The 16,862-nt window shown below is 42.4% G+C and overlaps 1 long non-coding RNA gene and 1 pseudogene across 1 annotated transcript; both read left to right on the forward strand.

Moving 5' to 3' along the window:
• The first annotated feature begins 1,672 nt into the window (after window positions 1–1,672).
• On the forward strand, window positions 1,673–2,375 carry LOC121028301 (uncharacterized). The gene is made up of 3 exons (XR_005789169.1): window positions 1,673–1,963; window positions 2,057–2,161; window positions 2,241–2,375. It is a non-coding gene; the product is annotated as an uncharacterized LOC121028301 (long non-coding RNA).
• Window positions 2,376–13,801: 11,426 nt separating this feature from the next.
• Window positions 13,802–16,225, forward strand: LOC121028983 (alpha-internexin-like; annotated as a pseudogene).
• Window positions 16,226–16,862: the final 637 nt, after the last annotated feature.

The following is a 16,862-nucleotide window of genomic DNA, read 5'->3' on the forward strand; positions in this document are numbered from 1 at the left end:
TAAAGAGGCAGGGCCTCTGATTTTTCTCCATTAAATAACTAACCTGAACCCTAAGCTACACTGACACTTGTCAGAAACATCTGGAAGCAGTCTCTCATCTTGTTTCCTAGAAATGACGTAAAAAGATTTCAGGTTGAAGAGCAAGCTTGAATGTCTCCTCAGCCACTCTGTCTAGAAAGTAACAGTTCTAACACCACCCATTGTCTGCTTTAATGAAAACAGTTCTCATTACTTTGAAGTACAATGAACTGCTGCTAGAATAAAAGTTTCCTATTGGCTAAGGTCCTTGAGTCTCCCCTTGTTAAAAGATAAACTGAGGTATATTAAATTTCTAAGAGTTTATTTGAGCAAAAACCGATTCATATTAGTCTGTGTCAAACCAGAAGTAGTTAGGAGTCTCCACCACCTACAAGAGCGCCGGCAGAGACTTTACAGAAGCAGAAACAGAGCGCGGAAATTACCAGGTTGTCTATAGCTTACACAGTTGCTTTATCTGGGAAAGCCTCATTTGTGATGGATTGCCCTTAGGTTTTGATTGCTTAACCTTGAAGCACTGCAAGCTTAGGTTTGGGCTTGCTTGCACTGCTTGCTAAGGCATTAAAGTAACTTCAGTCTAATGGCCTCCTTGTTTAATTAATTTAATACCCTCAAACATGGACGCTAAAGGAAAAGAGGGTCCATTGTTTTCTGGACATTAATGCGTTCCACTTATTTTTTAAGTGATAGCAAACAGCTGATCTGATTGGCTGTTTTTCACTGCACTTACTAGGGGAAAGTACTGAGGAAATTAACCAACTCAACTGAGTATAAAATACTCAATTTTATAGATGCTGATTCTTTTGCCCAAGGGAACAAATAATTTTTGTCATGCATAAATAAATTAGATTTGAGTCCTGTATTTGTGAGAAGCTCTATGACTAACATCATGCAAATCTCCAAAGGTGAATTCAACAAAAGGCGAACAGAAATTAGATAGCAGCATTATTGCAGATATAAGGATGAAGACATTTTAATCACCATTAGAGCTTTTCTAACCCATTCCAACCTAATATGTTCCAGCACATGCTGCTTGTTGCTTGTTCATTGATAAAATGCTGACTTGAGTGACCACACAGAGAACATCTCCATTTGGAAAGAGAGGACCAAGAAAACAGCAAAATTATTTTACCAGGCATCAAAAAAAAAAAAAAAAAAAAAAAAAAAGCTAAGTATTTGATGGGATCTCAGGGAAGGAAATGAACTCCAATCCCCATGCCCCTTAGATTTGCACAGGATTGTCAAGAGCTGAAAAACTTCAAAGTATCACAGAACTGTGGTTCAATTTTAGAAATATGAAGCATTTGGAGTAACTAATTTGGCCAAATATTTATGTTTTGGTGCATAGCTGAACTGCTTATCGGACCTTCAGGAATTCTTTGTTTTTCATTTTTGTGCTTTTATTTCCTCTATCTCCTCCTCCCCCTCGCTAGAAGCAAAACACCCTCTGGCAATGAAAGTTAAAGATGCTTCTCCATAGAGGCACCAAGCCAGGCCCAAGGGGGCTGATCCCAAGCCACTGCCAACTGCACTCCAAGCAGTAATTTTCCTTCCCCCATGCTCGCTTCTGGGAAGTGCTGGGAAACGTAGAAGTCTCTAAGGCCTCCCTGGGAAAGAAAGAGAAATCTTTGCCCTGATAAGTATACCAATTCTCCTCTCTTATTGACTCACTTTAAAAGGCTGCTGCAGAGAGGCTGGCCTTCGTGTCTGCAAAACTGGGGCAGAGAGGTAGGTAGGAGAGTCCCAAAGAACATCAAAGACAGAGGACCAAATACCTTGCCTCTCTTCCCACTACCAGCACCCCTTACCTTTCACTACCAGGGTCCCACAATTTCTCTTCATTCATAATCTTAAAGAAATAGAAGACTGCTTAGAGAGAAGATGCCCACTGACAAGAAAGAAGATAAGACATTGTTTTTACCTCTCAGTAAGCACAGGGGTGAGGGAAGCATTTGGATAGCTTCTGTTGAATATTATGCTAAGGTGGGACAGAGCAACCACTATCTTCTTTCTGCTCCAGGCTGACCTTTGCTCTCAAGGAGGCATGCAAGGACAAGATCTGCATTTCCTAGTAGCTTCTTCCCCTCCAGGCCTGGGGGCTACTGAACCACACCAGAGATCCCAGGTAGGCCAGACCAGCCCCTGCTAGCAGAGCCCTACTGCTCCCAGGCTCCACAGCCCATACTGATTCGAGCACATTCCAGGACATTCCATAGCTGTGAGGCTGGGAGCCCGGAATATCTGGAACCCACAGAGGGAAGGTGCCCCAGCATGCTCCCCCACCCCAACCACATTTCCCCAAAGATCTCAAAGCACTCTCCAAGGATGATCTCATTTTCTAATAGGTATTTATTTCTATTTTCATTCCTATTGTTGGTAATGACTCCTTTTGCATGAATGTCACTCTGATTTTTTTCACATAACCTGTATCTTGGTAAGGATATCATAATGGGAACCAAGAACTCAACTACTAGTTAATTCCTAACTGGATATCATGGGTAACTCCGTTCTAGCACGCCGGCCTGTGAAATTTAACCACGAGGCAGCAAGGAAATGACTGTTTCAATTCCACCCTTTGAAAGAAAAATAGATAATAGAGATAATGTGGGGCCCAGACATATACCATGCATGTATAGTACGCAGGCGTGCATGTGTGCGTGTGTGTGAGAGTGTGTGTATGTGCACGTGTGTCATAGTGCCAATGCTAATGTAGTCTTCAGGACTACACTTCCTTATTTATAAAAGAAAGATAACACCTACTTTACAAACTTCTTGTGATCTTGCTGTGGTGGCTAGAACATAATGGGCACTTGATAAATGTCTGGGGAATAAATATGTGGATGGATGGACAAATGTAACCTTTCTGAGTTTCTTTCCTCATTCTAAACTTGCCTTGCTTCACAAGGCATTCGGAAGATTAAAGAACATCAAGGTTTGACTGTTTGTTTTTAAGTTTTTCTTTTCTTTTTTTTCTTTTCTTTCTTTACTTTTAAAAAGAGAGTGGCGGAGAAGGGCAGAGGGAGAGAGAGAGAATTCTTTTTTTTTTTTTTTTAATTTTTTTTCAACGTTTTTATTTATTTTTGGGACAGAGAGAGACAGAGCATGAACGGGGGAGGGGCAGAGAGAGAGGGAGACACAGAATCGGAAACAGGCTCCAGGCTCCGAGCCGTCAGCCCAGAGCCTGACCCGGGGCTCGAACTCACGGACCGCGAGATCGTGACCTGGCTGAAGCCGGACGCTTAACCGACTGCGCCAACCAGGCGCCCCGAGAGAGAATTCTTAAGTAGACTCCACACTCAGCATAGAGCCCACTGTGGGGCTCAATCGCATTATCCTGGGATCACGACCTGAGACCAAATCAAGAGTCAGACACTCAACGGACTGAGCCACCCAGGCATCCCTAACATCAGGGTTTTTAAAAATGCTTTTGACACCTGAAACTAACATAATATTATATGTCAATTATGCTTCCATAACACAAAAATAAATAAAATGCTTTTGGAAACTAAAACCTGACCATAAAAAATGTATGATTATTAATTACGTGACTACTAGTATGGGTACCCAGGTATATCAAAACCTTATGAGCATATTTCTCTTCTCATATGCAGTGGGCACTAGACAAATTCCCACTACTCAGCAAGGAGGAGCCCTGCCCCTCTTTGTTCTTTTTCTATAACTTGGTTTTTAGGTGCCACTCTTGTCTCTCCCATTAAGATGACTGAACATGAATGCTTGAGGTTGGGGAGTTTCAGAGCTTTATCAGACATATAGCATATGGTTAAGAGCACCAGTCCTGTTGTCAAATTGCCTGACTTTGTGCCCTGACTCCACCATTTACTAAGGAATTTAACCCCACTATATCTAGTTCATCTATAAAATGGGGACACTAGTAGACTCCATTTCATAGGGCTGCCATGAAGGTTGAATAAGATAATACATGCGAGCATTTTAGAGACGTGCTTTGCACATGGGAAGAACTCAATCAGTATTACCTGTAACCACTGTTGGTATTATCATCATCATCATCATCATCATCATTCCTTTTTTAATGGAGCTTACAGACTAGTAGATGAGACAGACTGGAGTACAGAGCTGGAGGAACAACACAAGCACTAGGAAGGTCACCAGCAGCATGCTATGGATGCAGAGGCAGGAGACATCTTTATTCACCATCCTCATCACCTCCTCTGTGTAGTCTCTAGTTTGTCACTCTGCCAACATACACAGATTTTAAAAATAATACCCCAGATTTCATCTGAGGAGGGCAGAACCTAATGTGTCTCATGATGATCACACAATGCTTCCATTAACACAGCTCAGTTTGTGGAGCCACATCACTGTTGGCTCAAATCAAGCTTTTGGTCCAATAAGACCCCCAGGGTCTTTTTACATCAACTGCTGCCAAGTTACATGTTCTCCATCGTGTATGCCTATAATTCTTTTTTGGACCTAAAAACAAGACTTTGCATTCATCCTTATTACATTTCATGTTGTTAGTTTTGGCCAAGCATTGCAGCATGTCAAGATAATTTTGAATCTTGATTCTGTCAACTATCTTATTTCTATTCCCTCCAGACCTGTGTCACTAGCGCATTTGATCAGCATACCTACTACATCCTCATGCAAGACACTGACAAAATGTTGACCAAAACAAGTGTAAGAGAAAAGCTCAATATTTCAATTGAAGAACTTAAATGCATCCACCAATCATTTGCGGTATGTTTAAACAGCTTTGAATTCATTGAGGAGTACCCGTTTCATTATTTTGTCCAAAATGCCTTGCTGATACCAAGATACACTGGATCTACGACATTGTTGAGTATCACTTAAAATTTGTAAATGTCCTGCAGTGCTATCTCCTTTAAATTTGATGAGAATATAGATATCCACATTCATCAATAAAGAATTTAGAGGGTACAGTTTAATAGATCACTTAAAAGTTATGCCATTTGATTACCACTCTTGTACTCCCAATTTAGGCTTTAATTTGAAGGGTGTATTTGTTAGGGTATGCTATCTGCTGCTTCAAAACAAACAAACAAACAAACAAACAAACAAACAAAAAACCTCCCAAATCCCAGTGGCTTAGGGAAATAGAAGTTTACTTCTCACTCACATGAAGTCACATGAAGTGCTCCTGATGTACAGGCTGCCTACTGTGTGTCATTCCAGAAATATAGTTTCTTCTATCCCCACCCTTTTCTTGGTCCTTGGAACTCTCTGCATTCAGCAGCTAAAGGACAAAAAGGAGAGACTATTACATGTGAAGTGTTACCGTGGTCCAGGCCTGAAAGTACTTACTGTACATCACCTCTCGTATTTCACTGGTTAGAATTCAGTCACATGACCACCTCCACCTCCACGGGAGGCTGAGAAATGCAGTCTAATTATGTGCCCAGCAAAACGAGAAATGAGTGTGACGAACAGTAAACCTAGCTCTAAAACAGATAGCAAATATAATTTAGATGGGATGCACACTCTATTCCAGGTCAAGTATGGGGCTAAACCTGCCAGAAGAGGGGGTTGATGGATCAGGACCTGTAAGAGTTGGGTTCTAATTCCAAGTCCACCATTTAGTGCATAAACACAGCCTCAGATAAGTCCTTAGATAAGAAAATTGTAAGATTTCTAGATCCATAAAATACCGTCTTAGCACATTTCATCCATTGCTGAATCCCCAGCCCTAGCCCAGTGCCTGGCACATAGTTGGTACAATAAATATTTGTTCCTTAGTTGAGTGAATATATGAATAACCTTTCCGGACTTGTTTACTTATTTCTAAATTTTCTCTACCTACCATACAAGTTGTTGTAAAGATCAAATGGACCATGGTTTGAAAACTAAAAGTCATTGTAAAAAACAGAGAGTATACATTTTACTCGTATTGACTGCCATTTGTGTCACGTTCTATGGTTTGACCTCCTCTGCACAGTTTTCTCTTACTGCACACAATAGAAAATAGACAATCTCCAAAAACATTCAAGGTAAAGCTCTGCCCCACTTACTTTTCTTCTATGGCTTGAAGCAATTACTAATGTCTCCTCTCTAGTTAAATTTAAGAAATAGGCCTATGTAGCTCAGTTGGTTAAGCACCTGAATTTGGCTCAGGTCATGATCTCATGATTCGTTTGAGCCCCGCATCAGGCTCTGTGCTGTCAGCTCGGAGTCTGGAGCCTGCTTTGGATTCTGTGTCTCCTTTTCTGTATGTCCCTCCTCCATTCATGCTCTGTCTCTCTCTCAAAAATACATAAACATTAAAAAAAAATTTAAGAAGCTGGCATGAATTCCTATTGAGATCAGGGCATGTGCTAAGATTTGGGATGATATTAGGACTAATCCAACCCATACCAAAATAGATAAAAATACTTGTCCTATAGTTGAGGATCCATCTGACAATTTTATATACCAGACAATACTTGCCTCATTTTTAATTAAGAATGTCCAACAGAGAAAAAAAAATCACCAAAACCAAAAGAAAATAGACTTAATTGTAGACTGGATTATAGATGACCTTAAATGCAAGGATAGGGAACTTTAGACTTTATTCCACAGTCAATGTGGGGCCATGAACAGTTGTTAAGCCAGAAAATCACATGGTCAAAGTGGTATTTTAGAAAGATGTATCTGAGAGATGGTATCTTAGACAACTTGGAGGAAAATTCACTAGAGGGCTAATGTAGAAGTCTTAGCATAAGTCCTATGGGTCTTGATCTAAAGCTGGGGAAATCATAAAGCATAGATGAAAGGACTTCTAGTTCCTTTTTTTTAATGTTTATTTTTTACAGAGAGAGAGGGAGAGGGAGAGAGAGAGAGAGAGAGAGAGAGAGAGAACAAGTGGGGCAGGGGCAGAGAGAGGAGACACATAATATGAAGCAGGCTCCAGGCTCCACACTGTCAGCACAGAGCCTGACGTGGGGCTCGAACCCACAAACCGCAAGATCACAAACTGAGCCCAAGTCAAACACTTAACAGACTGAGCCACTCAGGACTTCTAATTCTGACAATATGGCAGGCTAACATGACTTGAAAACTCTCCCTTCAAGTAAGTCTACAACTGCATGATAAAATACAGAAAAAAAAAAAAATTAAAGCAAAATTAAGATCATAGGAAAGCAAGGGAAACCAAAGAAGGAGAAAGATGAAACCAAAAAAGTCAGCATGTAAACTGATACTCCATTTGCCCTCAGAATTGGAGTAAGCCATAGATCTTCATAACCCTTAGAACTTGGTCCTAATGACCACAGGAGATATGGCTTTGAGCCTGCACAAAACAGAAATGAGACTACTACATGAAGCTGAGACTCTTGCAAGCCCGAACCCATCAGGGAAAATACTGACCCCTTCCCCCCCCCCACCCCCACCAAAAAAAAATCCCTAACCAGGACAGTAAGATGACACAGAAACTTATGTGTCTCTCTTTATGGAACAAAAGTCTTTCCTGAGGATGTGAAACCCTGGACCTGGTCTAACCATGAATTTGGTTTTTAAAATTTCCCTATTGGAATGGCCCAGAAACGTCTAAGCCAAGAAATTAATGTAAAAACTGGTCCCTGGCTAGTAATATTTTGGGAGTGCCTGGCAGAAGCAGTTACAAAAACACTCTAGAGCGGGGCGCCTGGGTGGCTCAGTCGGTTGAGCGGCCGACTTCGGCTCAGGTCACAATCTCGCAGTCCGTGAGTTCGAGCCCCGCGTCGGGCTCTGTGCTGACAGCTCAGAGCCCTGAGCCTGCTTCGGATTCTGTGTCTCCCTCTCTCTGACCCTCCCCCGTTCATGCTCTGTCTCTTTCTGTCTCAAAAATAAATAAACGTTAAAAAATTAAAAAAAAAAAAAACACTCTAGAGAAACATTCCACAACCCAGAATACAGTTAGTTTCACAAAAATAAGCAAGCCCCACACGAGATGAGCTCACAATAAAAGAAATGGCAAAACACTGAAGGGACAAATCCATCACAGGCAAGATGCAATAGGAATTCACCACTACCACCTCCCACCTGTCAAAGAACAGAGCTACTACAACAACAATCTGAAACACAATATAAAAGAAGCATGTTTAGAATAGAAACATTACAAAAAGAAAGACATCCACAAGAAAAACACAGGGTGTCATGACCAAAACAAAAAGAGATTTTTTTTTTTAAAGAACTAAATAGGAATTCTAGAAATAAAGTTATTGAAATAGAAAATTCAATGGTTAAACTAAATAGTAGATAAACACGTCTGAAGAAAAATTCATGAATAAGGAACCCAAGCTAAAGCAACATACCAGAATAGATCCCAGAGAAATAACAAGATGGAAAACTGATCAGGAAGTTGAGATAGAAAAGGTAGCATGAGTAGGTTCCATTAAGTCTAAAAGAACTTCTAGAAATGAAGGGGAGAGAATGGAGCCGAGGCAAGATTAGAAAAGACAATCATGAGAATTTTCTAATTTGATGAAAAACATAAATCCTCACAGTGAAGTGGTACCTATATATACACACACATATAAACTTACATAAATGTTATTTATAATATAGTATATAATTATTGTAATTTGGTGAAACACATAAATCCTCACAATGCAATATATACATATATGTAAGTATAAATATATAAAAACATACTTTTATATTAATACATATATATGTATATATGTGTGTGTGTGTGTGTGTGTGTGTGTATATATATATATATATGTGCATATATATGAATCCTGGGCAACATCGATAAAAATTTGTCAAGGACCATCTTTTTTCATGGTGGTATGTTACCATCAAGCACTATTAGTGTTAGTTCTCCAAGGATTTAAGGCCATCTTGACATAGTGGCCATTAGCCAAATCAGTTGCCATAGGCCAATGTGTTGTTTAGCTTTGTTCTTAAAGAGACGGTGAGTGGCACTCATTTTGTCTACCTATAAGATAAAATTTCTCTTTGAAGTGTCTGATGAATGAAAGGAAAGGGAGGGATTCTGCTTCTTGGAAGCTCCGCTCTGCAGGGATCCGTCTGGGAGGGGGTAGAACGTGGAGCAGCACGAGGGCACTGGAGGGAGCTGCAGCGTGCAGCTCTGCATGTGAATTTTTCTATAGCTACATCCTCACGTACACATGCATATGTACAATGAGTTTTAAATACATAAATGTACTGTCTTCTTTCACAGGGTCACATTCTAAACTGGAATTTGAGATTCTCTTCATAGGTTTTCACTGATTTTACACCTCTGTTAAGAGATTTTAGGACTTCATCTATCTGCTCAGATATAATTCAGTTATTATTCTCTCCATTTAAGGGAGGTGTTTGGTTTGGGTTTTTGACGTTGGTGGAGATGGTTCTTAAAGCAGAAAATGATCTCTGCCTTCGTTCCTTTTCCTAGGGCACATAAAGGAGGACTTACATTACATTTCCCATGGAAGACACTGTAGACAACAAGCCAAAAGCCCACACAAAGGACATTAAAAAAAAATAGGACACTGTATCTGGTCGTTCCTCTCCTTTCTGGGATTTGGGGTATGAGTAGCTTTTCTAGATTTCTGGTCGGCATCTTTGTGGTGACCAGATTTTCTTGTTAGTAATTGTATCATCAGTTTCCCAGAGGGCACTCATCAGTGTCCTCAATATATTTCTCCATAGGTTACTGCTCCAAGACTCTATCAATCCCCTTATAACACGGACCCCAGCTGTGACCCCGGGAGCCACCAGTGTCTAGAGCTCTTACAGAAGACTGCAGAGAGCTTCCAGGTTGGCACGCAGCACTCCCCCAGCTAAAAGCTCATCTTCCCCCAGGTGCCACACTGCCAGACAAGGGAAGCAGCAAATGCCCGCAAGCACTGCCTTGTCTCAGCTGACAGTCCCTTATTATTCAGTGGTTTCCTCTCAGGGGCTTGTTCTGTATCTCTACCTCCCAGAACTGTTGCAGGCAGCTGTAAAATTTTACAGAAAGTTTCAAATTCAACTTTCAAGTACCTTATGATGACAGGATAATGTATTAAGTCCCACGAGCAATCCCAGGGACCCCAAAATACTTAAGAGTTAAGTGTACACGTGTATTTCCCCTAGAAGCACGAAGTTCCACCTGGAGCTACACACACACACACACCCCATTCCTTTAAGAGTGTTTGACTATTATCCAAATAAGTGTCTTGCATGATACACACACACTCAGCAGATTATATGCGTATATGGTATTACTACCCAAGTTTAAGTTCTAAAGTTTATGTCAGTATTTCACCCACCCAAACTGTTATTCAAATATCCTGAATGGTATTTGTTAGTGTATTTTTCCATCAAGACCCCTCCAAACAAACTAATGTGTATAAATTTGGAATTATGTACTATGAGGAGGTGATGCGTCAATACTAAGGCACTTCAAAGAGAAACACTTCTGCTGCATCTACTTGACACTAACTATCTTAATGAAAATTGAAAACAGGGAATCTCTAACACTAATTTTCTACATATCCAGAGAGTTGGATTATATAAATTGTCTGGGTGGTACAAAATGATTCATTCTTGAAAAATAAAATGAGTAAGTTTTCTCATGACTTTGAAAAGAAATAAAAATCTAGCAATTTTGATATGATTTTAAGAAATAATTCTTAAAAAAAAAGAAATAATTCTTCATAGGAAGCATTGTTTTGAAATTACCATTAGACATGCAAATGAACTAAAATGTGTTCATTTTCCCTATGAGCCTCTCCTCATGCTCTGCAGGCTCAAAAATAATTTGTTTTCCTGTCTAATAACCAGCTTCTCCTCTGTGAGTCTCTGGTAATGTCACTGTTGCATATTAGCAGTCTTTTCAATTTAATAATTTGTTAATATAAATAACTGAATATTTCTATATACGGTATAACATAGAAAATTTATTATACAATAATGTATGGATTAAATGGCATATAATAATTGTATAACTCATATGTAATAATTATGGTATGTATATAATTTAATATAATTAGACATCAAGCACTTGATATGTCATCTAAAAGATGTACACAGGGGCGCCTGGGTGGCGCAGTCGGTTAAGCGTCCGACTTCAGCCAGGTCACGATCTCGCGGTCCGTGAGTTCGAGCCCCGCGTCAGGCTCTGGGCTGATGGCTCAGAGCCTGGAGCCTGTTTCCAATTCTGTGTCTCCCTCTCTCTCTGCCCCTCCCCCGTTCATGCTCTGTCTCTCTCTGTCCCAAAAATAAATAAACGTTGAAAAAAAAATTTTTTTTAAAAGATGTACACAAAATACTGTCTTCGACTTCAAGAAGTCCACAATTTTATCAGAGAATTTTGAAAACTTCTATGGTGTCTAGGTGAGATGTCTTTTCCTAAATGCCTCCGTGCTTTTATCCCATCCCTAATCCCTGCCTGCGGAGGAGTGAGTTCCCTGCATGAACTGTCGAAGAACTGATTTGGGGGGGAGGGCACCGGGGTGGCTCAGTGGGTAAAGAGGCCAACTCTTAGTTTCGTCAAAGGTCATGATCTCAAGGTCATGACTTCGAGCCCCTTGTTGGGTTCCGCGCTGCTGGTGCTCCCTCTCTCTCTCTCTCTGCCCCTCTCCTGCTCTCTCTCTCTCAAAATAAATCAATAAACTTAAAAAAAAAAAAAAAAAGGAAAAGAACTGACTGGGATGTGCACACTTCTGTCCTGCCCACTCCAGGAGTCCTATACCTCTAACCCTACCCTGGGACTGCAGAGGAGTCTGCCAAATTCTGGTGTTTCATGTATTAGGAAGCCTATTGTTGCAGCACAACAAGGCACCTTTCTTCAGAACCAGTTTTATCAATAACAAAGTATTGTTTTGATCTTATCTGCCACTCCTCCCTCTCAGGTAGGGAGAAGGGTGTAATTTATTGGGGCCCCACCAATCCTAGCAGGGATAAGGTAGGTAACAGGTAATTATAATACAAAGCACACTGTGATCAGTGTAGTGTGAGTTCCAAATTAGAGGAGATCATTAGCAAAGGAGAACACATTTTTGTCAAGAGAATTACAAAGTAACAGAATCACACTGTAGACCTTTATGCCCAGGGCTCATTCGACATCAGAACTTCTTGCTATAATTTTTTTATATTCAGTATATAACTTAATAAAGAAACTTAATTATCAACCTAATCATAAATATAGTTAGTGATTTTTGAGTTAGAGCATTTGCTTCTTGCTATTGGATGTAAAACTGTAGCATGTGATTGTTGGTGGTCAAAGTAAAGAGCTGGTGGGAAAAAACACCTCATGGGAAATAAAACTGGAGAGGTAATTTAGAGCTAGAGATAGAGGGTCCTAAATGTGTGCGGTTGGGTCTTTATGCTTTAGGCACTGGGCAGCCTGTGAAAGTGTTTGAACAGGAAAATAACCAGCTTAGACGTGTGCTTTAGGAATTAACATGGTAGTGGCATGTCAGACTATAAGGTACAGCTCAGTAGGGTAAGGCTGAAAGCAGGAGACCTACTAGGTGATTATAGCATTAACCAAGGTAGGAGGAAGCCAGGTATTGTACTAGAAGGTACTAGCAGGAATAAAGAGGAAAGAACGAAAACAAAATATGTATGTTTCAAAACAAAATTACTAGAACTTGACCACTTAACAGATGTGGGACAAAAGTAAGGGGAGAATTAAAGATTCTATCAAAGTTTTGAGGAGCACCTGGGTGGCTCAGTCGGTTAAGCATCCAACTTAGTCTCAAGTCATGATCTCATAGTTCGTGGCTTCGAGCCCCACGTTGGGCTCTATGCTGACAGCTCAGAGCCTGGAGCCTGCTTTGGATTCTGTGTCTCCCTCTCTTTCTGCCCTTCCCCCGTTTGTGATCAATCTGTCTCTCTCTCTCTCTCTCAAAAATAAATAAACATTAAAAAAAAAGTTTTGAGCTGGTGCAATGAGAAAGATCTTAATTAACAGAAACAGGAATAAATGTTCAGGAAAGAAAATAATGATTTAGATTTGAATCTGTTAACATCAACACACTGGTAGAATGTATGGGTGGAAACTTCCAATGAGGAGTTGTCAGGGCTAGAAATGGGGTTTCAGAAGTAAGTCACAAACAAGGAAGAATTAAAGCCATGAGACTGAATGAGTTCACCAAGAGACCATATAGAAGTGAGGATGGAGTGGAGGGCCAAGGGCAAATTCTTAAGGGAAACCTGTATTTCAAGTTGGAAAATAAGATGAGGAGGCATAGGGATAAAAAGAGATATAAGAAAACGTTATTGGGGGAGCCAAAGGTGGGGAGAATTTTACAGGTGTGGGGAGCAATAAGGCATGAGGGAACAGGGAAAATCATATAAAGTGATTAGGGAAAATAAGAATAAAAAACAAAACACTGCATTTGGTAAGCAGCTATCGACCTTCAAAAAATTATTATGAAGTGAGAAGAGCTAAAGCCAGATTACAAAGATGAAGGGAGTGGGTGATATCCGCACGGAAGCCGGTGGCAAAGATGACTTTCTACAGAAGTTTTGTGATGAAGAGAACGAAGGAAGGCCCTTGCTTAGGGGGGCAGCAGAGTGGCGGGAAAGTGGCTTTGCTCATGTATATGTTTGTGGGTTCGGTTTTCCTGTTTGTTTGGCTAGTCTTGGATACGATAAACCTGAGTATGATTATTACAGTCGGAGAGCAAGAGCCAGTGGTGACGCCAAAGACAGAAAGAGAGGGCGATTATGTCAAATTGAGCAAAGCTTCAGGGCAGGCCGGCGAAGCTCCAATCAAGATACCAGAATGGCAGTTTAGCCATGGAGGAGGTGGAGGCTGTATAAGGGGCCAGGACAAGCTGGAGAGGGAGTACCAGAAGCAGACACGTGTAGGATGGACAGATGGGGCGAGGGGGAGACGAGGGAAGCAGACCAGATGCTGGAGGTGACAGTGGTCGAGCGGTATGGTATGAATGGGTGGAGTAGGCGTGCTGGTGGGACTGGGTAAGGGCAGCCTTCCTGGGCCTGTCTCACGCGCCTTGTGAAAGCAGACTCCTCTGCAGCTTCTGCCGCAGCTGCTCTCCCGGCCCTTAAGCTTCGTTCAACTCGGAGCACTACCTGTGCGCCTCGTCCTGCTACCACAAGGTGTTGGGAGATGGCCCTCGGCTGTCCTCGTGACTCTCCAGTGCCGGTGGCACAGGTATCTCGCAGTCGCTGTCCCGCTGCAATGAGGCCTCCTGGGTCTCCTCGCTCGGCCTGCGCCCGGCCCACCGCCCGTGGCCCTGCGGCATCCGACGGGCCGGACCCGAGTCCGGCAGCTGCGCGCACCCAGGAGATGGAGCAGCTACAAGGCCTAGACGACCGCTTTTGGCGTATTCACGGAGGAGGCGCACCAACGCAGGAAGTAGAAGACCGATCCAAGCCGAGGGGACCGCGCTGGGGCAGCGCCACGTCGGCCCGACGCGCCTGGTGAGCTCTTCCGGCGCGAGCTGCGCGCGCAGCTGTAGGAGGCGAGCTGGGCGCAGGCGCAGGCGCGGGTGTCGCTGGAGCGCGTCGGCCCGGCGGGCGAGGCGCGGCGCGGCGGTTGCGGTCAGGCTGCGAGGAGGGGAGCCAAGGGTGCCCGGAGGCGTGGCAGCGCGAGGTGGATGGCACCTCGCTGGCCCGCCTGGACCTGGAGAACAGGCTGGAGTCGCTGCTAGACGACCTGGCCTTCGTGCGCAAGGTGCAAGATGAGGTGGCTGAGCCGCTGGCCACACTGTAGGTGTCGTCGCAGGCCTCGGCCGACGTGAGCGTGGCTGTGGCCACACCACACCTCAGTTCGGCGTTGAGGTTCCCTGGCCCCTAGGTCAGTGGAGGAATGTGCAAGTGCAGGTTTGCCAGCCTGAGCTAGCAGGCGGCACGAAGCGCGGAGGCCAGCAGGGCCGGCCGCGAGGAGATTCACGAGTACCGGTGCGAACTGCAGGCATGCACGGTCGAGACTGAGGGGCTGCGTGGGGCCAACGAGTGTTGGAGAGGCTGGAGCTGGAGAGCGGCACAGTGCAGACACGGCCAGCTGCCAGGATAGTGTTGGGCCGCTGCAGAGTGATGTCACCAAGACTGTGACATGGCTTGCCACCTTCAGGAATACCAGGACTTGCGCCGCGTCAAAATGGCTCTTGGTATGGAGATAGCAGCTTTATGGGGAGCTACTGTAAAGTGAACACCCACGTTTTAGCGCCAGTGGATTAAGCATTTTAGGACTGAATCCCCCTTCTGATCCAGGTTATCTGTTTCCACCTAGAATCCTCAGTTTTAACGACCTCCAAAGACACATCCACTGGTCTGTCTCTTAAGGTTTCTAAGATAGCCTCCAAGAAAAACTTCCAGATAGGGGGAAATTTTGAAGAAATATTGGAAGAGACCATAGTATCTACCAAGGAAACCAAGAAATCAAATATAGAAGAAAGCACTATCTCAAGACAAAAAATATAATTCTGGTGCTTAAAAAAACTTAATGTTTAAAAGGAGATAATATGTAGGGGCGCCTGGCTGGTTTAGTCGGTAGAGCTTGTGACTCTTGATCTCACGGTTGTGGGTTCAAGCTCACGTTAGGTGTAGAGATTAATTTAAAAAATGAAATCTTTAAAAGGGGAGATAATACGCATTTGACTTGTTAAAGATGCTACTCCTGAATCAAAACACCCGTCACCACCGTAAAATGTCTTCAAGACTTCAGTCTCCTATTTAGCATCTCATACTTTCTCTAACAAGAAAACCACCCCTTGAGTTGGAGCAAACTACAGTCCTTGAGTAATCACAGAGGAGTTATTGAAGAACCCAGCCTTCTCACCTAAAGCTCAAGGTTCACAGCAATAGATGATTCAGGTACAGAGGAGGTACAAACTAAGGTGCTAAATCTGTGATCATCATTCGCTATGAATTGAAGTTAAAACCTATATCCACTCACTATGCCAGCCATTGCCCAGCTATATAATCTCATTCTAGTTACCTAAAACATGAGATCACTGCCAAAGATAAACCAATGATCCATGCCTCACACCACTCTGACAGAACTGTTTCACAAATTATAGGTGTTTGTTTAATGGACACTTTGCTTCCTATCATGTTCAATTCCACATATCCTTCCCCCCCCCCCCACCAACTAAGGGGGGGAAGCTAGTGTAGTATTCTTCACCTTAAATGCATGGGATTCTTCTTAAAAGAACTTACCCCCTTTTGTTTCTTTGCCCAATGGATAAAATTAGATTCACATTGAACATTTCTATGATTTGTGTAATAAATTGTCGCTATGCATTTCATATCCTTCCAATTTTGTAAGTAAAAGGAAAATGGCAGTACAACTTTTAAGGATTTCCCCCAATAAATAAAATAATGAAGAGTCCCTAGATTTTAGGCTTTCAGCTTACTCAAATCCATTTAATTAGGGGGGAAAAAAAAACTATTAGGAATGTAGCTTTTCACCATAACTGTGGAAACACAGGAATAGTATCCCGAGCTGTGATTCAGCTGACCTTAGATTTAGTAGCATAAGCTGGAAAAGGTGAGTTTTTGTGTGAATGGAAAGAACGAAGGTCTCATTTATCTGTGGCAGGTCTTTTGTGGTGACACAGAATTAGCTGTTTTGTGCCCTTATCCTTAGATGGAACCCACATATTACCCTTCCTACTAGTCTAGGTCCTCACTCTCCTATGCCTCTTAAGAGTGTTGAGTGTAGATTATGTTATCTCCAGGACACAATGCTACTGCCCTAAAGTCAAAGAAGTCACTTCTGGTCAATGAACACCACCAGAAAAAAAAAAAAAAAAAACTTTCTTTTTTCTAAAAGAGTCTTGCCCAATAGTTTTACTACTGCTGCATGGTTTGTAGGGTGTCCCTTCTCCGCTGAGGAGGAAGAGACACTGAGACCAGAGAAGGGGCATACGTGCTCCTACTCACGTGCTAGGAAGTACATTCTG

This window comes from Herpailurus yagouaroundi, unplaced genomic scaffold (assembly GCF_014898765.1).
Source record: "Herpailurus yagouaroundi ecotype Mexico unplaced genomic scaffold, PumYag 100, whole genome shotgun sequence".
NCBI classification, from domain to species: Eukaryota; Metazoa; Chordata; class Mammalia; order Carnivora; family Felidae; genus Herpailurus; species Herpailurus yagouaroundi.